Below are 22,914 nucleotides of genomic sequence, written 5' to 3' on the forward strand. Positions count from 1 at the left end.
TGATTACGCTTTGTTTATAAAAGATTAGTTATCAAATTATCAACTCAAGACCCATATTTAATATTTGTTTGTACTTTGTTTACCAAACAAGATTAGTAGCAGCTCAAATTGTCACATCAGGACTCAATAGCCCTCTACCATCTTCAAACCATCAAAAAATAACTCGGTTTTATACTTGTACAAATACATTAAGTAAGAATTTCAATAACAATTATTAAGAGAAAGCATCCTGGGGGAAAGTAATCAGAATACTCATTCTCGGGGCACTCCAATTAACCAAGGATGCAACAGACTTAGTTCCATATAACTATTAAAAATAGGCAATGAGGGGGGAAAGTATAGTTCAAGTGGTAGAGTGCATGCTTAGCATGCACAAGGTCCTGGGTTCAATCCCCAGTACCTCCTCCAAAAAATAAATAACTAAACCTAATTACCTTCCTGCCAAAAAAAAAAAAAAAAAAAAAAAAAAGAAAGAAAGAATAATAATAATTTAATTAATTAAAAAAAAAGGCAATGAGATACTTTTAATAGAAAATTCTCTGATTGGCCAGTCATTTTTCTTTTTTCCCAAATGAATTAAGGATAAGACAACTGTCCAAATAAAAAAATAAAACAAAAAAAGGTGAGGAATACACAAATATTTAACACATGTACTAATATTTTTATGCCTAAGTAGAAATGTTCAGGATATACACTTCTAATGCTGAACAGGATTAGCTAAAATATGAAATTACACAGATAATTTAATTATAATAAAAAAGGGTGTTTGAGGGCAAACCAAAATTTTTGTTTACTTAGAAAGCTCATTTAATGACTATAGTGATATTAAAATAAATTATACATAAGAATTTGGGGTATAATAATGGAAGAGAAGGAAGACTTTAGAGAAAGGAATACAAAGGATAAATAAATATATATATAGTTCCTTTGAAAAGCTAGCATAAGAACTTAAGAAATGTATAATACAGCACACTTGGAATAAAGGCATATATTTATAGAACAGAAATATAAAGGCTAGGTAAATTTTCTACCTATGCCCTTAGTATATGCTTAAAGTTACCTTTGAGGCTTATAAGCTATTTTAATTCATAGCAAGTTTTTCTTTTTTTAATTGGTACTTTTAAAAATGTGTAACATGTGTTTACTAAAATACTTCTTTCCTGCAGAACGGCTGAATGATTTGCTCTTAAGTATGTCTTTAAAAACACATCATAAATGTAAATAGTGTTAACTCATATGAAATTTAAGAAATAACTTATATTTTGATCTAAATGCAAAAGGTTTAAGTTTTTAAAATATCGTATCATTACCTTAAAAGTAAATCTGTTCCAATGAACAACTGTATTTCTACTTCCTACCAAAGTAGAATGACTTATGTTCACTTTTACATTGAAAATATCTACTGGCAGTTCGGAGATATTGCTTTTCCAGTCAGAAACACAGCTATTTATCAAATTCAGCTGCCCCGAAAACAGTCAATAAAAAGAAGGAAACAAAAAATGGTTTCCATCAGACAAAATACATGAGTTAAAACTCATTCTTCATTAATTAGGAAGTCTTCATACCCTTAATCTCTGAGGTTTTATAATTTACATGTGATCCAACAAGCTTGGGTCAGGATTCCCAAGGTCACAGCTTGTTAGAAAGATGGGTAAAGATGATGATGATAGCAGCTATAAATTTCTAAGCACATATTAACCACTACATATGAGAATGGGGGCTAGGAATGGAGGGAGTGTCTGTAATAGGTAACTGTACAGAAAGCTGTGCAGAAATTCAAAAAAGACCAACAAATGGCTTGACTGCATGATCAAGAATCTACAAATCTTATGTCCCAAGGGTATCACTATGCTACAATACAGAACAGCTAATGTTCAAAAAGACAACTCCTTGAGACCTTAGATAAATGTTTTAAAATTTGCAAAGTTAAAAATATCGTACATTTTTCAATTAAGGAGCACAGACAATAGAATCTAAAGACCTAGATTTGAATCCAGACCCATTACCTAGTATATCAATGACCTTAGGCAATTGTAATCTCCTTAAGACTCAATTTCCCCAAATGTAAAAATGGAAATAATATTTACCTATAGCACTACGGTGAGAATCAACATATGTAAAAGGACCCAGTATAACTCATGAATATAGTAGCCACTAAAATACTCTGAAAACTACTTAGAATAATTTGTTCTTTGAGTTAAATAATCTTATTACTTTTAAATGTTATTACTTTTGAAATGTTTAGATGTTACTGTGTAGTTTGTAAATACATAAAATAGAAAAAGCTAAGATTCACTTAAGTGTATAAAGAATGCTCTCAAATTCATCATAAACCACTACCAATATATTCTTCAGCCTCAAGTGGGATGGTATCACCTCTAGAAAACCTTCCCACAATCTCCACTTGCATATCCACTGAACACTCAAAACTCTACCACACCCAAAACCAAACTCCTGATTCCCCACCCCTATCCCAAATCTGCTCTTATGAAAACCTTCCCCATCTCACAGTTGAAAGCAACACAATCCTTCTAGTTGCGCCAAAAACCTTGGCATCATCTTGCCTTCTTTTTTTCTCACATCCCACATCCAATCCATCAGAAAAACTCTGGTTGTATCTTAAAAATATCCAGAATTTAACTACTACCACCCCTACCTAAGCCACTACTGTCACTCAGTTAGATTTACTCGAAGAGTCTTCTAACTGGTGATCAATGCCTCCCTATAGTCTATTCTCAACATAGCAACTGGGTGATCCCTTAAAAATACAAGCCAGATTTACTGAAAGCCCTGCAACGGCTCCTTCAAAGTCCCTACAGTGGTCTGCAAAGTCCCAGTTACCTCTGTCAATATCTCCTCCTTCTCCCTCACTCTGCTCCAATCACTCTGGCCTCTGTTCATTACTCCGAACACACCAGGTATACTTTTGCCTCGGGCCCTCTGCCTAGAAGACTTTTCCCAAAGATAGCCACATAGTTAAGTTCCTTGCACTTTGTTTAAAAATCATCTTCTCTGAAATCCTTTCTCAGCCTCTGCAACCCATCCCATCAAAGCCTTCTTATCCTTCTCTACTTTTTCTTTCCTCCATAATATTTGTCATCTTCTAACATGCTACATACTTATTTCTTATGCTTACTGTTGACTCCATCCCCAATATATGTTCCACAAGAGGAGAGATCTTTGTAAGTTTTATTTACTGATGTATACCTAGAACAGCACCCAAATTGCAAAATCAATCAATCAATCAATCTTTCTTACTTCCTTGTGTCACCTTTAGTACCTTGTGCTTACCCCTGTTATATCAGCTATCACACTGTACCATAACAGCGTTGTATTTCTGCCTCTTCCACTAAACTGTAAGTTTCCTGGAACAAGGGATTTTGTTTGCTTTCCACTATTATTGCAAGAACTTCCTTACAGTGCCTAACACTTAGTAAGGACTCTCTAATATTTAATAAATTGATGGAAAAAAAACTACCTAAATCAAAGATGTAAGCACCTTATCTCCAAAATATAAATGCAATGCTTAAAGGCATGACACTGAAGACTGAGTTCTTTCTGGATTCTGGATTCTGTTAATGGTTTTTCTGGCTCTGGCACTTACTGGCTAAAGAACATTAATGAAATTATTTAAGCTCTCTACAACTATTTCCTTATCAGTAAAAATGAGGATAATGATGGTACCTACACTCATGTGATTATCACGAATATAAAATAAGGAAGGAATTCAGAACGTGGTACTTCAAAATACACCGCTTTGGCATAGTGAACATTTTGAGCTGAAGGCATTTGAAAAACAACAAGTACAAGAAAACACTCTGACCTTCTTTCTTTCTTTTTGTTTTGTTTTTTGGGGTTTTTTGTTTGTTTGTTTTCTTTTTTAAATTTTTTTTTATTGAACTGTAGTTGTTTTACAATCTTAGCTTCCTTCTTTTTCTTATAAAGCAGGAAGTAAAATCCCTATATGAAAGATGTCCTCCTTACACCAGAAGGAAAGTAACATTCTTATCATCAAGGATGAAAAGTTGACACACAGAATTCTAAACAAACAGACCTTGTTAAAATAATTCTTATCTTCCTCTAGTCTCCCCACATAGTTTAGTCACTTTTCCACAATTGCTTCTCTTTGTTTAACCTAATGTAAAACAAACAGATTTCACCATTTCTTTGGATCTTCATTCCTTATGCAGAATCCCATGTCACACAAAAGTTATATTAAATAAATGTGTGTGCTTTTCTCCTGTTATCTGTCTCATGTCAATTTAATTCTCAGGCCCAGCCAAAAAGGACTGTAAGAGGGTAAAGTCAAAAGTTTGCCTCTCCTACAATAAAATTAGCCCAGTAGTTTGCACATATTAAGCATTCAATAAGTGACATCTATTATTTGTTATTACAAATGAAATAGAGGCACCACTGTAGGCCTACTTCAATAACTTGACTAAGCTAGAATATTCACTAAATATAATATTTAGAATCTCCTTCGAATGCACCAGTAATATATATTATGCACCAGTAATATATATTATAAATTACTGAGTTCCCTAAAATTTCTTTGATAAGCATTTTGCAAAAGAAAGCACCTTAAACTCTTTAAATAAAAGTATTTACATTATCCCAGAATAATTTAAAATATATCTGACTGTTAGGTTTTATGACTATCTTCAGTAACTGCCTTCAATGTTTAATAATTTCATAATATGTTTTCTTTTATACAACTAGGATACCTAATACCAGAGTTTAAAAATTAAACAACTTACTATTCAAATGAACTACACTTACAGGCCTATAATATATACACACATTCTTCCCTCTACTCTGAATAGTTTCATTTCCAGGAATGAGACTTTAAGAAAAAGTTAATTTAAGCATATTTGTGACTCTTTACTAAATCACCTCAAGCTTTCCACTTCTCATTTCAGTCATGTATCCAATTATATGTATAGTCTTTTGGCAATGTTATATTAAGGGTTGAGCAAAACTAACAATTCTGTTGAAATTAAAAGGGGAGTTATATGATGTTTATTTTAAACTTTACTTTCCATTATTTCATAATAGAAATAATTTTTCTAGTATTTCCTTGTCTACTGTGACTCCTAAATGTTTTCTTATTCTTTGTTCAGAGTCAGTTCTCCATTTTACAAAATACTTTTGAATGATCATTTTATTTACAGTTTTTACTACCATAAAGAAAAAAAAAACAAACATACGCATTTTACTTAGCACTCACGTGGACAGTAGATAAGAAAACTGAAGTAAGCAGTTTAAATGATTGTCCCAAGACCACAGATGGAGTGACTGCCCGCTTCAGGATTAAAACTAAGAAGCTCATTATTCCCCTTCTTTTATTCTGAGTACTTAATATCGTTTTTACATAACAAGGATCTCACAATTAATTTAAGAATAATAATTTATAATTAAACCAATTATCAACAATTATAGCAATATATGTAAATAGATTTGTGAAATTTATTAAATAAAAATAAAATTAGTTTATCCAAATATTTCCTGGAAAAATGAATCTGATTTACTACATAAGTTATTTTTTAAAAATTTTGCTTAGTATCAAGAAAGTGACAGCTTAATATAATTTATCATTTCAATGTCTTTTTTAAAAGCTAATTTCTTTAACCAAAATCTATAAGTATATAATATGGTTGGATTTACTACCAAACAAAAATATTTTTTCATTAAAAAAAAATCCTCCAAACTTAAAAACAGTAGTTTCTACTCTAATTGTAAACTTCAACTTCAGGATATATTTACAACAGATATATCTATGAAAAGACAGTGATTAAAAAGTAAAGAAAACATCAAATACTATTGCATTTACAGGAGAAAAAGGCATACAGTATAACATTAACAGCTTACTGTGGAGAGTGGGTTTAATCAGGAAGTAGCCATTATCCTTTCGATTCAGAGCAGTGACAGCACTCCAAAACAAGCAGCCGTGATATTTTTCAGTTAAAAGGCGTGAAAGAATACCTACTATTGTGTCCTACCTTTGCTGAGCTGACCCCAAAGGTCACCATATGTCTTTTGTCAAAATCTATCATGAAAACATAATCCAAGTAAGCATTTACAATGCATTATCTGTTAAAAACACCTAAAATCTACCTAACACAACCTCTCTCTCTGTTACTCACAAAACATGGCTGTCTTATTCAGAGATTAGCAATTATTGTAATGAGATACTGTCGGAGAGGGTCAAATAGTACTTCCTGCAGTTTACACATCTTGATTTCCTGGTAAACAAACTGAAAGGCAGGTGGAGCACTTAGATCACCAGTAAACGCGAATGCTCACGTGACAAAACTAAGCCAGGTAAGGTGGATGTCTCAAGTAATCGTTCTTTTCTTAATTTTATTAAAGTCAAAACAGACAATAAAGAGTTCTATCTTTCTTCCGTTTTTAAGGAAGTTTTATTCCTGACATGCGAAAGCACATAGTTTATAATAAGGGACGCTTGAAAAATGAATCTGTTTAAGCAGGTTTTAAAAATTCCTTCTTGGCACATAAATTTAAAAACAAGGCAATGCTAGCTAACACGGTTATAAAAAAAAAGAAAAACCTGAGATTAATTGTTCAAAACCTGCTAAGTCTAAAAAAAAGTCCTTAAATTTCAACTGCTTCAAGAAAATAGGTAAAAGAAGTTACTGAATTATAAAGACCAAAATTAAATTTTTAGTGAAAGCATAAGCCTATTTTTATTAGAACAAGCCCTTACAAAGTGTGGTAGACTTTGGGAAAAAAATCTCAATTATGTGAATCAAAAAGTTCATATAACTTGAAGCTATTTCTTGCATCATTTAAAATTCATATTTCAAAAAGAAAACAAAATCTAAAATATTCCTGTGAGAATTTAAAAAATATATTGTTAGCTTGAAAATTAAGTTTCTGTCCTTAGTTTTTTCCCCAAAATTGCTGTTTTTCTGAAATTTCTAGTATAGTTGAATGAGGGTTGATTTAAATTAACTAAGGGTATAAAACAAACACAGTCCATCAAAATGGTGAACTAATTCACTAATTTAAAAATGTTTAGGAGATTTCTTTTAGGCTACAAACTGCATTATCTTTAAAATTCTATATACTAAGGCCCTACATCTATGTATGTATGCAACACAGCATACTTTAATTTTAATGCAAAGAGCCCTTAATCAGCAATATAATCATATCAAGGCATTAAATTATATAACTTAACAGGTGTATATTTATTCTATTTGAAAAATAAAATTCTAATGTATTGAAATAGAAAACAAAGTGACAATAAAATCAATAACAACAAAAAGAACACCCAAGTAGATAAGACTGTGCCAAGAATATTTAAAATCTCAGAACAGGTCTTGTTACAAACACTTAATATGTGTCATTTGAAAGGAGTATATATTCAGTACTGAACAACATTAACGCAAGTGCTAATCACCATCTTTACTATGATGACACATGAAACAGCAAATTTTCAGAAACCTATGACTTAAGGAGTTAATAGTTTCAGCTGGATTTCTTGGTGAAATTAAATAATTCAAATATCTTACAGTTATCTAGAATGCAAAACATAGCCCTTATTTCCTTTAAAGAAAAATTTAAAATATATTCCAACTAAATACGCAGCTTTACTATGTAAATTGTATGATAAAAAAACAAAATTTTAAGTTAGAAAATTATTATTTCAATTATTTCAAAGGCCCATGACTATCCCAGTTTCTCATAATGGGTCAAATTTAAAGGGATAATAAAATTAAAATACAGAGATAAAGAAAATAAATTTGAAATTTTGTTTCAGTCAAGGTAGCTTTTGCCTAGTGTCAGCAAATTTTGGTGTTAAGAGTTTACAATTCAGTTTTAAGGGCAGGGACAAAAACCAGGATAATATATTTGATACCCTGTGAGTAAGAAAAAGACTCCCTTGAATTAACATAGGAACGAGAAAAGGGAAACTTTTCCTCCCCTAGGTAGATTTCAGCCCTACTTGTTCTCTCAGTCAGGCACTCTTACATAGGGCATACATCCCAACGAACTATACCTGGCAGCTCTATACAGGGAAAAACTCTCAGAAAGGATTCCCCTGCCCCTTGCAGATCTAAGAAACCACAGAGGACATTACTCCTTCAGGACTTAAAAAATTTATACAAAACGAAAATGGAAGACAGGAACAAGGATAAGAAGGAAGAAAGGCTCCCACTTTTTTTGCTTACATTCTCCTGGCAATAAATAAGCTTTCCATAGTTATTTATAGCCCATCATATTCCAAAATAACTTAAGGTGACATATAGACATATGATTAGTAGAAAAGAATGCTTTCAAAATACAAATTAACACGAATAAAGGGAAAATAAGAGGAAGCAAGAAAGATGAAACACAAAGTTAATGCTAAAATACAAACGCCTATCATAAGGCCTTGCACAATTTAAGATGGGGGTGGTTCAGCTCTGAGCTTCCTAGCAATCAAACAAAGGAGGAAACAAGATTAAATTATAAAATTCTCATTCTGTATAAATTGTATTTTACAAATAAGCACCAAGACTTTTCTTAGTATTCAGAATTGAGAGGAATGTCTTCATACATTTCAATAATGCAACACTGGACAATACAATAATTTTCTCAAAGCATCTTTACAGAAATTAAATAACAAATTTCATATGAAATTCCTTTCAACCTTTCTCTAGGGAAAGCCAGAAAATTAGCCATCTTGCTAAGATGTCTTCTGCAATTTATCTAATCTGGATCTTTAAACAAACAGTAACAATCCCCAGGATCTTTTGTTAAATTCATAGTTCATTTTCATATTCCAAATTCCTATTTCATTTTCTAAACTCAGGTTCTTCTGCTGGATGAGTAAATAAAATGGACATGCAAGTGATAACTATGGTTCCAGATCAGATAAAGAAGACACAGGTAGTTAGGTTCACACTTAAAAGAGATCTCTCTTTTTAACTTAAAACAGTTCCTCTTTTCTTCTTTGTTTACCTTCTATGATCCTGCTCAATTCAACACCCTAGGAGCCCAATCTCTGATGATTTTTATTCCTCCTCAGTTTGGTATTTCTAACCATGGTAGAGAAATCTGACAGAATTTGTAGATTCCTACCTTCTCAGTCTGCACCAATTTCAATTTATTTTAGAGCATGAATCTTTGCATACTTTTACAGCATTTACTTTTTATATTATTGGTGGGATGGGGGAAGACAATAAAATTAATATAAAAGCAACTTCCTATCTCCCATTTTATTATACAAGATAAGTAGCAGCAAATGTATTCCATTACAGTTGGGTTGGTCTCTTCTCTGTCTCCTAAGGATGCCAAGTTATGGTCTCCTATCTAACCAGTTTATGTTGTTTCCCATTGCTTCCTTACCTCACTATCAGCTTAGATCTCCTCAGTTTCAAGGAACCCCTCTCTCAGAGCCTACCTATTTGAGCCCAGAAAACCTTTTTCTATATGATTTAGCCCAGTTATTAGTCTCTAATTATTTTAGGGATCTTCCTTACTAGATTTTGAAATTCCTTATTTTACATTACCCACAGTGAATAATAAAATGCAAACATTCTAAGTATGAATTAACATGATGCACTAATAAACTGCTGTACATATTTATAACAGCTAATGTTTGTCCAACATAACTATTTATTTATTGCATCAAGTAAGCCAGAAGACCAATTTTTACCATATGGATAATTTCTAAGTGATATACAATCAACCCATATTACATCAAACATTGGGCTTTCCTATTTTCAAGCTTGTCAAAAGAATTTCAGTTGTGATAACTTTTGAGAACACTACCAAAAATCAAATAGATTTTGTAAATTGTTGTCAGATACCAAAATGACTAAAATTAAATGACAATTGTGTCCAGTACAGTTTGATCCATATTTGAACTCACATACAGAACCCAAAGAGTCGGAGACTCTTCCCCTCACTAAATGAACTCTTCCAATGTGGAGCCGTTAAAATTTATTATTTCTGAATTTCCTGTTTTATGAGAATTCAAATCTAAGTATAGTAACCTCGACATACAATTTTTGCTATTGCAAAAGTTAGTAGCATTTACATTTAGCATAACATGTATACTTGCTTAACATTTTTCTTGCTATAAGAAAACCATTTCTAACACTTAAAAAATGTTAGAAAGCATATGCTTAAGCTCATATTATTTATCTGCTTAAAGTAATCAAGATTATAGTTTATTCACTTAAAAAGTTATAGGATAATTAAAATGGTTCCATTATTAACCACCTTAGAATTATTTATTTCAGAAAACAAAAGTAGGAAACATATCTATAATATACACTGAAAAGCTTTGAAAAAATTTAACAAAAGAAAGAATTCAATTTTCTTTTTTTTCCTAAAAGACAAACTGAAAATAGTAAAGCAAAGAAAGCTACACATATATATTTTTTCACTTACTGTAACATAATAGATACACACAGAGCCTGTAAAAATACAATATTCATTTTGCTGCAGAAGAACAGACATTGCATAACAATGAGATTTGCTAATGAAATCAACCATCAACCTGGAATACATATGTATTAAACCAAGACCTCAGTGTCATTTTCTTTTTGCATCGTTTGTTCTTTCTTTCATTTTTTCTTGACCTTGTCAATATTTTTGTCCTTTAGATTCTGGAACTTCGGTAAAGCAAAATCAAGACTATAATATTATAGTGTACTGGTTTTTATTCATCACATTTATTTTTAATGTAAATTCCAATTGTTCTGCTTCTATCAGCACTATTAATATATCTTTGGGGGAAAAAAAATCAATGAATGCTACCAGAAGAAACAAGGTTTATTTCTAAACAAAATTGTTGGATTAGGTCTAAAGAAAACTTATCAACATTTGACATAAATTCCATATAAAAACTTTTATAGCAATACTAGTGCTTATTTAATAAGAAATAAGAAAATAATAATATATTTTAAAGCACTTTCGTAATAATGTAATTCCTCCAGCAATTTCTACTACTGACGAATATTAAGTGAAATAATGCAAGGCTGATATAATAACCATGTTTTTAGATAAAAACTATAATTTTCCCCCCTAAAATGCTCTGCAGTCCTGGTCTACAAAGTTAATTACCAATTTCCATTTATCAAAAATAAGTAATTCTGAGAATTTTCTTAAAGATTTATTATTTAAATTTATGATTTAGTTCTTATAATTTTCTGTACAAGCCCAAAAAAGACTATGAAAGTATTTGATATTACATATCTTAAAGTATTAAAGTCCCTCAGAATTTATTTATATAGAGTATAAGCTATTTAACTAGATAACTATCTGTACTATTGGTTGTATACTCACACAAATTAGGGTTTCAATTCACATGTACTACAGATAAAATTAACAGCCTAACCTGCTGTGGTATATAATTGCTACTAATTCATGATAACAATAGTTTTTATTTTAAGCAGTACTTATACCAGCTAACCTTAGCCAAACAAAATTGTTTCCCATTTTTATTTTTTAAATAACTTAGTATCTAGCCCCAAACAATATCCTACAAAATAAAAGTCAATAAGTATTGCAGTTCTGTAAAAAAAGTAAACCAAACAGATATTCCTTATTAAACTTAAATTCTCTGAAAGTTGCCACTGACAGTCCAGTAGTTCTCAAGGCTATCTTAAAAACCTTGAAGGACGATTTTAAGAGCTGCATAATCACAGAGCAATCGTTAATCCACACGCAAAGTATTTTCCTATAAAACAGAAATTTCTATTGAAATGGCAAAATATAAATCAGACTACAGAGAAACAGACAGTTTAAACAAATGTCTATGGCAATACTGAAAACCTATTAAGGCAAAGGATGTAATCCTAATAAAATGTGATAGGCACTGGGAAGTTATCAAGCTCCTTGCTACTCAAAGTGCAGTCCACAGATCAGCAACACTGAAACCACTTGTCAGAAATAAAGAATTTCAGCACTAGCCCAGACCTACTGAACTAGAATCCTATGCACATTAAAATTTAAGAAGCCAAGATCTAGAAAATTCTCTAGCCTACCTGCTTGTATATCAACTCTAGTAACTTCTGATATTCTAATAAATCCTCAAAATTCCATACTAAAATGGAGAATACTCAAAGAATAAATAATATATTTGTCGTGCTCAAAGTCCATTACCTACTATTTGCTTAATTATTTGAAGTTTCATATTCAAATGGACTACAGATTTGAAATTTGTGGTAATACAAAAAATAAGAGGGCCGCAGTAATACATTTTTGCAACATCTTGGAAAATAATAAATAAATGGATAAAATTGAAGCATTATACTCTCTTAGCAATTATTTTAAATTTTTTCAGCAGAAGAATCCTTTCTTAAATAAAATCCTGTGAAGAAACCCTGAATAGTAAAAAGTAAATAAAGGACTGCTCTTTGAGGCAGTAGTCAAGACATCTCACCAGAACCAACTTATATGATTCCTCCAAGTACAGTCTGAAAAACTGATTTAAGAGAACTACTGAAGAATCTAAAAATGAACTGAACAACTGTTACACTAATCACAAATAAAGTTAAATATTCATCAAAGTGAGTTGTAAAGATCCCTATATAGAAACCCATTGTTTAATTTAATTCTGTAGTGTTTTAAGGTAAGAACACTAGGTAAAATTACATAATTAAGCATTGTTTTCAAACTGATCTTTCCCCAAATAAATTTAAGTGATTAACTTGGATTTAATTACTATGTTATCTTCATTAAAATTATTTTAGTTAACAGTATGCCTACCATATATAAGACATTATGTTAAGTGCTATATAGGCAATACAGATGAATGGACAAAGTACTTCTCACCTTGGAAGGCTAAGCCAAATACATAGATGTGCCATAAAAGCATTCTGCTAAATGAAATAGGTCAGACAGAGAAAGACAGTGCTCTCACTTATATATGGAATCAAAAGCAAAAACAAAAAGCAATAGAAATATAGTACTAAAGGAAAAAAAAATATAGTACTAAAGGAACAAAATTAACTGAGGATGTCAGAAAACACTTCACGTAAAGGTAAAATCTTAAGTAGGCCTTGTAAAGTGTGTAGGATTTGGAAAGGCAATGATGGCTCCGTGGAGGAACTAGGGGAAAAGGCATGGTAAATGGAGGGAAAACATATGCTGAGGGCAGAGGCTGAAAAGCATTGGGTGTGTTCAAAGAATAGCTTGAGGTAGCTTGCAAGTCTCGCAGTAACTAGAGTTACGAGTTGTTCATTTTTATAGCAGTAGCACTTGTAAAACTCAAGCGTTAACATACCTGTAAAGCATAATAAGGGCATTAAATATCTACTGTTTGAATTAATCAATAAATGAATGTAATCTAGTCTGGCTGGTATATAGGGCATATATAGAAAATAGTGGAAGATGAGGCTGAAAAGGTAGACTAAGAGCTTATTAGAGATAACCTTGAACATCACATTAAATGTTTAAATTTAACACTGAAAACAATGGTAAACTACTTGCATTAGAAATATTGATCTGGCAGTTTTAAGTACGATGAATGGGAGCAGGAAGAGATTTCCAATAGGAATATTGCAATATTCAGTCTATTATAATAGTTTAGGCAAGAGGTAAGGGTCTAAACTAAAATTGTGGTAGTAGAGTCAGAAATACGGAGGTGAATATGAATACGAAAGATAAGATGAATCAATTCTTTTTAACTTCTTGACTGGTCAAAAGTAGAGCAAGAAACAAAAAATTATATTGTAGAAGTAAAATTTATTGGAACTTCATCGTAGATTCTACATAGATAGAGTGGGAAAGCAAAAATTAAGGAAATCCCAAAGGCTGGGGAAAACGTACAGCAGGAAATCTCTTATGCACTATGGTGTAAACTCATGTAACCACTGTAGAAAGAAATTAAGCAAAACATAGTAAAATCAAAGCTCTATGCAGTCACTATCACAGCAATTCCACTTCTAGATATGTAACCCAGAAAAATTCTCATACATGTGCATAGTCATATACAAAAATGTAAACTACAGCACTATTTGTATAGTGAAATACTAGAAAATAAGTAAAAGACTGTGGTGTATTTTTACAATGAAATATATAGCAGTTAAAATAAATGAACTAGAGCTACATATGTTAACATGGATATATATCTTTAACACACAAATACAACCACTTGAGGAAAGTAAAGGTTTTGTTGGTTTGTTTACTTCTATTTATCATTTTATTTAAGATAGGACAATCTGGAATAAATCAGTCAAGAAAGGATAAGATGGATATGTCTTATGAATGATCAATGAAACAAGTCTCTGGAGGACACAGAAGAGGATAAATATCAAAAAGCATGAATAACAAGTCTTTGGTTTAGTAAGGACACAAAACAGTTTTTGTTTGCTTTTACCAGGACTGATTTATTTTATAACTGGAAGTTCGTATTTTTTGACAACCTTCACCTATTTCACCCACCCTCCACCTGTGGCAACCATGAATCTGTTCTCTGTATCTATGAGTTAGTTTTTGTTTTTGTTTTTGTTTTTGATACCATATATAAGTGAGAGCACTGTCTTTCTCTGTCTGACCTATTTCATTTAGCAGAATGCCCTCAAGATCCATCCATGTTATTGTAAATAGAAGCATTTCCTTCTTTTTGTGGCTGAATAATATTCCATTGTATAAATATATAACACATTTTCTTTTACTCATTCATCCATCAAAGGACACTTGGGTTGTTTTCATGTCTTGGGAAACTTTTCCTCAGAGATGGGTAGAAAAGGTAAAACAACAACAGCAACAGCAACAACAACAACAACAACAACAACAACACCCAGACAATTTTTAAACTTTTTAATTTGAAATAACTATACATTTACAGAAAGTTGAAAAAAATAGTACAGTGAGGTTCCATGTACTCATCACTCAGTTCCCACCAATGGTTACACCTTAATGTAACTATAGTGCAATATAAAAACAAGGTAACAAATACCTACAACATGTACATATAGTTCTATGTCATCTTATCACATGTGTAGATTCATGTAACCAACACTGCAATCAAGAGACAGGTCCATTCCGTCACCACAAAGATCTCTCTCATGCTACTCCTTTATAGTCATACCCAAACCCCTCTCTCCTCTACCATCCCTTACCCCTGGTACCACAAATTTGCTCTCTATCTCTGTACTTTTGTCTTTATATGAATGACATTATAGAGTGACCTTTTGAGATTAGCTTTTTTCACTGAGCCTAATGCCCTTGAGATCTGTGTATCAATAGTTGATACCTTTTTACTGCTGAGTAGTATTGCATGGTACAGACACACCATACTGTGTTTAGCAATTCATCTACAGTTAAGACATTTTGATTGTTTCCAATTTTGGCTATTACAAAAAAAGCTGCTGTAAATAAATATATACAGTAATTTTGCTGGGAAAAATGCCCAGGATTGTAGTTGCTCTTCATGTAGTAAATATAGGTTTAGGTTTTTTGTTGTTGTTTTTTCTTTCTTTTCTTTTTTTTTTTTTTTAAAGAAACTGCCAAACTCTTTTTCAGAGTGATGGTACCATTTTACATTCCCACTGGCAATGTATAAGAGATCAGTTTCTCCACATTCTTTCCAGTGATTGATTATTTTCACTAATTTTTATTTAAGCGATTCTGTTAGGTAACCAGTGAGAGCTTGTTTTTGCATTTCTCTGACAGCTAGTGATACTAAACATCTTTTCATGTGCTCATTTGATACCCGGATATCCTCTTTGGTGAAATGTTACTTCATGTCTTTCGCCCATTTTTCTAATTAGACTGTTGGCATTTTTCTTGTTGATTTTTGAGAGTTTTTATATATCCTAGATATGAATCCTTTGTCAGATTTTCCCCTGGTATATAGCCTGTCTTTTCATCATCTTTACAGGGTGTTTTACAAAGCAAAGGGTTTTAATTTTTATAAAGTTCCAATTTATTGATGTTTTTCTTTTATGTATTGTGCTTTTTATGTCATGTATAAGAACATCAAGTTAGGACTCACAGATTTTTTTCCCTTATGCTTTCTTCTAAAAAGTTTATTACAGTTTTATGTTTTACATTTAAATCTATAATCTAAACAGAATTTGAACTGGAAAAAAAGAGGAAACTGTTTATCATCAGGTCTTCAACTACTTTAGTAGAGTTAATATCAACATTAATTGGGTATCTACTTGAAGTATGAAGCACTTAAGATATAGATACAAGTTATAGGATGCAGTGAGTGGAGAAAATACATATTTTTATTTCATTGTTTTAAGTGCCTTGACAGTATCGTATATCAGTGTTCTTGACTTAGCCAGGAAGAGATTGAGAGTATTCTTGGAGAAGATTATGATAGTTCTAAACTACTAAGAATGGAGGAATTAGGCAACTCACAAGGGGAAGACGGTGTCAGGAAGAAATAATAACACTGAACAAAGGCAAAAGGACTGTACACCCACTGCCTGCTTTAAGAAAGCATAAATGGTTTCAAAATTGAAGAGTACTAAGTATGGGAGATTTAGGCAAAATTTTTGATGTAGGCAGGAGACAGACTGTGGAAGATTTCATATGCTCTGCAAATGAGAATAAATTTTACTCTGTAGTAATGGGAAGCTAGTAAAGAATTTTAAGTAGATGAATAAGCTAGTTAAGATTTGTGATGCCAATTAAATTGTCACTGAGAAGAGGATGAACCTGGACATAGCAAGACTAGAGACAGAGCCACCATTTAGGAGGCTACTGTGACAGCCCGAGTGAGGCATGATGCAAATCTACATAAAGATTAAGGCATCATGAATAGAAAAGAAAGGATGGATTTGAGAAATATTTAGGAAAACAAAAAAGAAACATAGTCTTTACTGAAGAAGCAGGCAGGGAGAAATGTTGGCTTAAGGATAGTAGAGGTTATAAAACATCAGTTGTGGAAAATCCTTTCATTAACCAACAGTTAATCTGCAGGATTATATAACACAGCATTTACCAAACCACGAAAAACACTAACCCCTTAAGAGGCTTTGGAAGGAAGGGTCAAAAAGGTTGGAGATTCACAAAATACGTTAGCACATTAAAAGATGTGCCTAAACAGCTGTTAAACAAAACAAAACCCATTTACTCTTGTTTGACATTAACCCAGTGTTTTCCAAACTTACTTGACCATGGAATCTTTTTATCATACAATACTCACTCCACATAACCAATGCTCTACCAAAACTACCTTGGGTAACACTGGTTTAGCAACAATATGAGCTTTGGTTAAGCTTAGAGCATAGTTGTTTTTGTTTTCAATATTCTCTTAAAAAAAAAAAAAAGACTTAATTCTTGAATGTAGGTCCATGTGAAATCTCTCTAGCTTCATTTATTACTCCCTTTCACCACTCACACCTTTCCAGCCACGTTGGTTTCCTTACAGTTTTTGGAATACACCAACACAATCTCCCTCAATTTCTTGGCATTTGCTGTTTACTCTGGAACAGTCCTTACCCAGATATATACATGACTTGCTACTTCACTTTCTTAAAGATCTCTGTTAAACTGTCATCATCTTAGAAGGGCCTTCTCTGACCACCCAATAACAAATACTAACTCCATGACCCTGGCACTCATGACCCTTAATTTGCTTTATCTTTTTCACAGTGTTGGTTGCCATCTAACATATAAAATGTTCGTTTATTAACTATTATTTCTTTTGCTTATAGACTGTAAGCCCCATGAGTACAGAGTCTTGTTTTTTGTGCACTGCCTTATCCTCAGCACTTTCATGTACTAGGCACTCAGTAACTAGTTACTGAATAATTTAGTAATTGTCATTTAACCTCTATCTGAGTGTACTTACTTCATATTAAAGTAGATAATAGGTGAAATAGTTACATATCAGCATATCCATTGATAGGAACAATATTGTCCTTTATGATGTTATGGTCAATATTTTTTATGCCCACTTTCTATTTAAAAGGTCTAACCAGTATTTTTCTTAGGGGAAAAAAAAGGAAACAAAAGAAAAAAACTTACTTCAAGATTTCAACTTTTTCTTTCAACTTTCAACTTTTTCTCCTAATCAAAAACAACTATGTAATTGTATAATTTTATTTTTATCTTTAGAAAATGTACAGACACCATTTTGAATAATTGTTAAATTTCTCTTTAACTTTACTTCTTTAGACACTGGCTTATGAAAGACTACAAGTTGAAGCACTGAATGCAGCAACTTTGATGTTTTCTTCATGAAGTACAGTGATTTCTTTCTGTAACTTTAGCAATTGTCAAATGCTTTCATAGGTTTTAGACGTGTACTGCTTCCATTTTTAATTTTAGCCATGACTTACTACTCTTCACTACAAGTCAGCTGTCCAATTGAATATACTCCACATGGTAGTATACTCTCAAAGGGACCGGTTTTCCTCTAAAAACTGGATTTCCCACTGATACATGCAACAATATTTCAAAATATCTCAGTATAAAATCTACAAAACTCTCAAATATTTTAGTATGAAACACACTACTTTTAAAAGAAAAGACTTTTAAAAATACACAAATAAATCAACACAAGATATATATTTGAATTGGTTCTGATTTAAACAAAATATTGTTTAAATATGTTCTTATTAAGAAATAAGAACACAGCTCATGTATATATAACTTTATAACCCAGGTATAACCTCTTCTTACAACAAACATTTTTCTGTACAGCAGTCTAGTGATGATTAAAATGAGAAACTTGAGTTCTTTTCCAATAAAAATATGCGCAATTGAATAGTAAATAAAAGTAAATAATTATGTACTTTCATTATGCAGCTGTCATGAATAAATAGGTAAACTCTGTGGTATTCTAAGTTTTACTCAAAGAGAGTAGTTTCTTTCACCTTCATAACTAAAGCTATTATTATATGTATAACAAGTCATAATCTAAGAGTCATCCAATGTTTTTCATGAACTAGTTTAGTGATCTTGGTTAAATCACAGTCAATAAGACTCAGTCTCTTTGTCTGTAAAATGAGTAAGTTTGTCTAGGATTTTTAACATATTTTCTAGCTTTAATATTCTGTGATTCTAAAAATATATTTCTTCAATTAAACTCTATTGTTTTTATCCTTGCAAACTAACTGAGAAATGTTTCTGATACTAAGAAATGAATGTTCCCTCAAAAGCTTACTTCTTTGAAAACTAGATAATAAAACATATTTATGTTTCTCAGTAACAAAACACCTCAATTTGTACTGAAATATGATAAGTACTGTTTATCTACTTTAGGTGAATAAAAGCTGAGGACAATTTATTAGAGCATAAGAAAGACTCCTGAATACTAGAAGGTCACACAGACTGTGTGCTGGGCTGTTAGCAAAACATCTATGATGCTCCAAAGCTGCCATTTTTCTTCCTTGACAAAGACTCCATCTGCCACTAAGCCATTTATAGCCTGCAAGTCAGAATATCAATGATTTCCAACCATTCTGCAAGCCTGCTTTCACCTTGACATCACCTCTGTAATACAGCTAAAGCAGATGATACATATATCCCCAACTATAAGCATGAAGCCCATGCTTTACTCACCTGATAGTTATTTAAACTGCCCTCTAATGTACTATTTTTATTCATGCTGAGTTGTAAAGGAGTTTTAAAGTGTATATATTTGTTATAATTCTTGTTGCTTTACTCACATGCTTTAAATCAGATATATTCAGAAAACTGTAAAATCTGGACTGTACTAGGTAGTTTTCAACAATGATTTAATAACTAAGACAACAGAGCTATGTCATATTTCCATTTAATATAATCTGCTATAAAATTATTTCACACAAAACATTTTATTTACTTAAAAATTGAGACCATTAAAGCAATAAAGAAATGTTGATATAATTTCCAGTTTTATACCTGAATCTGTGTTCTTAACATTGTAAACAAGTGAAGCCTATTTACCTAGCAATGAGAGAAAAATTTTCATTTATAATTTGTTTCTTTTTTTTCATAAAGTCTTAGAAATAGATGCAAACTGCCAAAAACTATGAAATATTATTCTTCCATCTCTTTTAAATAAAAGCAGTATAATCTTTGGTCATTAACATTTGTAAAAATGGAAATAATAACCTTACTTAAAATATTACTTTCACCTGAAAATAGGTCTCTACATAAATAATGAATTAAAGTCTATTATGTACAAAATATTAAGGGGAGTATAAAAAAGTCTAAAACAAGATTTTTGCCCTCAGAGGAAAGTAAAAATGCAGTCATGGTGGGGGAGCAAATAGCTCAATGGTAGAGTGCGTACTTAGCACGCACGAGGTCCTGGGTTCAATACCCAGTACCACCTCTGTCAAATAAATAAGTAAGTAAACAAATAAACCTAATTACCTCCCCCACTCCAAAAAAAAAAAAAAAAAAAAAACACTCATGAAAAAGCATTTAAAAGACAAGGAACTTCACAGTGAGAGGAAGTGTGTTACACAATAAGAAATTCTGGATTACAGGTTAGGAGACTTAAGTCTAATTATATCTTTGCTCTGAACCCTCCAAGTACTGAGTCATTTGTCTAGGAAAACCACTTACTCACCTATAAAGTGAGGTGACAAGTAAGTGATATCTAAAGTTTCTTCCTGCTCTAGCACTCTACAATAATAGGACACCATGAGTCTAGATGTCAAATGATTACAGATACTAATTGACCTTAGACTTCCAAATGGCACTCCCTTTAGGTAGATAAAGCTAGTACTGAAAAGGAAATGAGATATGAATTGAGTTTGAAGGATGTGCAGCATTTGAATATATATGCAGAGGTAGAAAAAGAATCTTCCCCAAAAAAGGGAATAGCATAAACAAAGACATGAAAAAGAAATCATGATTTCAGATATGTTAATGCAGCAGGGCTAACCACAATGAGTAAGAAGATGAGACATCATAACAGAGACTGAGAAACTAGTAGGTAAACTAATATAGCAATCTAAACATGACCTAAATAGGGTGGTGGTGAGAATGACAGGAAAATAAAGAATGCAAAAAAATCTGAAGCTGCATCACAGCCACTTTTAAGTTTTGATTCTCTAGAGCCAGATGAAGGAGAGTAATGCAAACAGATACCAGGGTTCATACACTGATGTGGGAAATGGTGATACTATTAACAGAAATAGACCTGAAATGTGATCATCTTTCTAAAATAATATGAAAAAATATACAATACATTAAAAAGAAATAAAGTCATCCAATTTTCAGAAAAAGAACTGGATTAGGAATTAGCTACTGATGCTGGAGTCTCTGCCATAAACTGGCTGTGTAACACAGAGCCAGTCACTCTAAGGCTTGCTTTGCTAAACTGAGAGGACTGAAAGTAATATGATTTCAAGATTCTTTTCAGTGTTATATATAACATAGCTTCTTAATTTCTAACAAACTTGAAGTTGTAGAGGCAGTCTATTGAAATAGTCTTAATTCTGACTGATTGAAGATATATCATTTTTTTGTACATATGAAAAGTTGAGAAATACAAAAGTAATTAAAATGATTATTTTCACCTACAAGTACAACCAAAAAACAAGTGCCACAAAACTAAAGGCAAAAGCAGTAATTTCAGAATTAACTATGCATTTTTTATCCTACATTACTTATTAACTAACTCATTAAATACCTTTTTACTGGAAACCATGGGAAAGCCAAGAGAATAGTTTCCATGTTTAAGCTTATCATTACTGGTGAGAGAAAATGAGTGTACATAAAATAATAAAAAATTGCCTTTTGATATAGACTAACTCACAGATCAAGAAAAATCATTATTTACCATTTCAAAGGGGAGATGAACTCTAATGTTCTAAAAAATGTAATGGATATAAACTTTGGTTAAAGCAGAAAGTATTCCTAGAAAGTTTCTTTAAAAAGAGATGCCATAATCAAATTAAATTTTATTCATATTTCATACTATTTTGTACAATGATTACTCATAATTTCAAGAAAAAAACCTTATATTTACTCCAAAGTCATGAATTAAAATATAAGGAGTATTTCTGAAGTATGCTTCCAGAAGTATGTGTCAAATAAAATAAGACAGTTTTTTCCTAAACATCAAATTACAATTAAAAAAATATTCTGAAATAATTTGCACTCTAAAAATAATTTTTATATTAAGTTACAATTTAAGTTTTTTCAGGAAATTACTTAAATTTAAGAAACATACAAAAGAGGGAACTCAACTTCTAGTAACTTGTGTTGTTTCTTCCATTACGTATGCTTATAATAAATAATTAAAACAGCACATCGGAGCGTATTACTATTATAATTTCTCAGTACTTAACATTATAGTCAACTAAAGATATAATTAAATTGGCAGGTGCTCTACATGTTACAGTGTAGTAAATTTTTATTCTTGGGGAAAAATATTTCTATGCACTCATAGATTTTGATCTCTAAGATGATGTCTTTCTTATTAAAGTATGCCTTTATTTTATTTGAAGAGTATAATCACTGATAATAAACTTCTTTTATTTTGCCTAATAAGTCCAACATTCAACATGCAAAAATGATCACAATACAATACTTAAAATAGACAAAGAAAATGGATTAGAAATAGAGTGTTACTTATAAAAATGCAAGTATAACTTCAGATAATAATGAACTCAACTGTCTTCAAAGATACGACTATTCTTTTTTCATTATTAACATTTAACTAAAATAAAATCAATTCTTTTTCCACCTCTCCAAGTGAAATCCATATTAAAGTGGTCTGGAGTTACTGCAATTGTCCAATAGATTCTTTAGCCAATGCTGATGATAACTGTGTGGCAATGATCTAAATGTGGCAGCAGTCTAGTAGTTATTGCTTCTATAGTGATTTGATAATTGGTTTGGTCCCTGAAGTCCTCACATATTAATCCCTCTTTAAATGGTGCTTATAAAAAGAAAAATTAATAGAAAGTAACTGGATCACAGTATGGGTAAAATTATATACAGATTTGCTGAATACATTAGCAAATAACTATGCATACACATTTAGAAATCTAC

The 22,914-nt window shown here is 31.5% G+C and overlaps 1 protein-coding gene across 23 annotated transcripts in view; it reads right to left on the reverse strand.

Annotated features, from left to right (window-relative positions):
* The window catches only part of BAZ2B (bromodomain adjacent to zinc finger domain 2B), a 290,545-nt gene that overhangs the window by 148,100 nt on the left and 119,531 nt on the right, over window positions 1-22,914 (reverse strand). The window contains exon 1 of one of the 23 annotated variants that reach the window (XM_031451487.2): window positions 5,869-6,605. The exons of the other annotated variants lie outside the window; for them this stretch is intronic. The gene's annotated coding sequence lies outside the window, so the exon portion shown is untranslated. Of the gene's footprint in view, window positions 1-5,868; window positions 6,606-22,914 lie in introns of those variants that run through there. 23 annotated transcript variants of the gene reach the window in all.

This window comes from Camelus dromedarius, chromosome 4 (assembly GCF_036321535.1).
Source record: "Camelus dromedarius isolate mCamDro1 chromosome 4, mCamDro1.pat, whole genome shotgun sequence".
Taxonomy (NCBI): Eukaryota; Metazoa; Chordata; class Mammalia; order Artiodactyla; family Camelidae; genus Camelus; species Camelus dromedarius.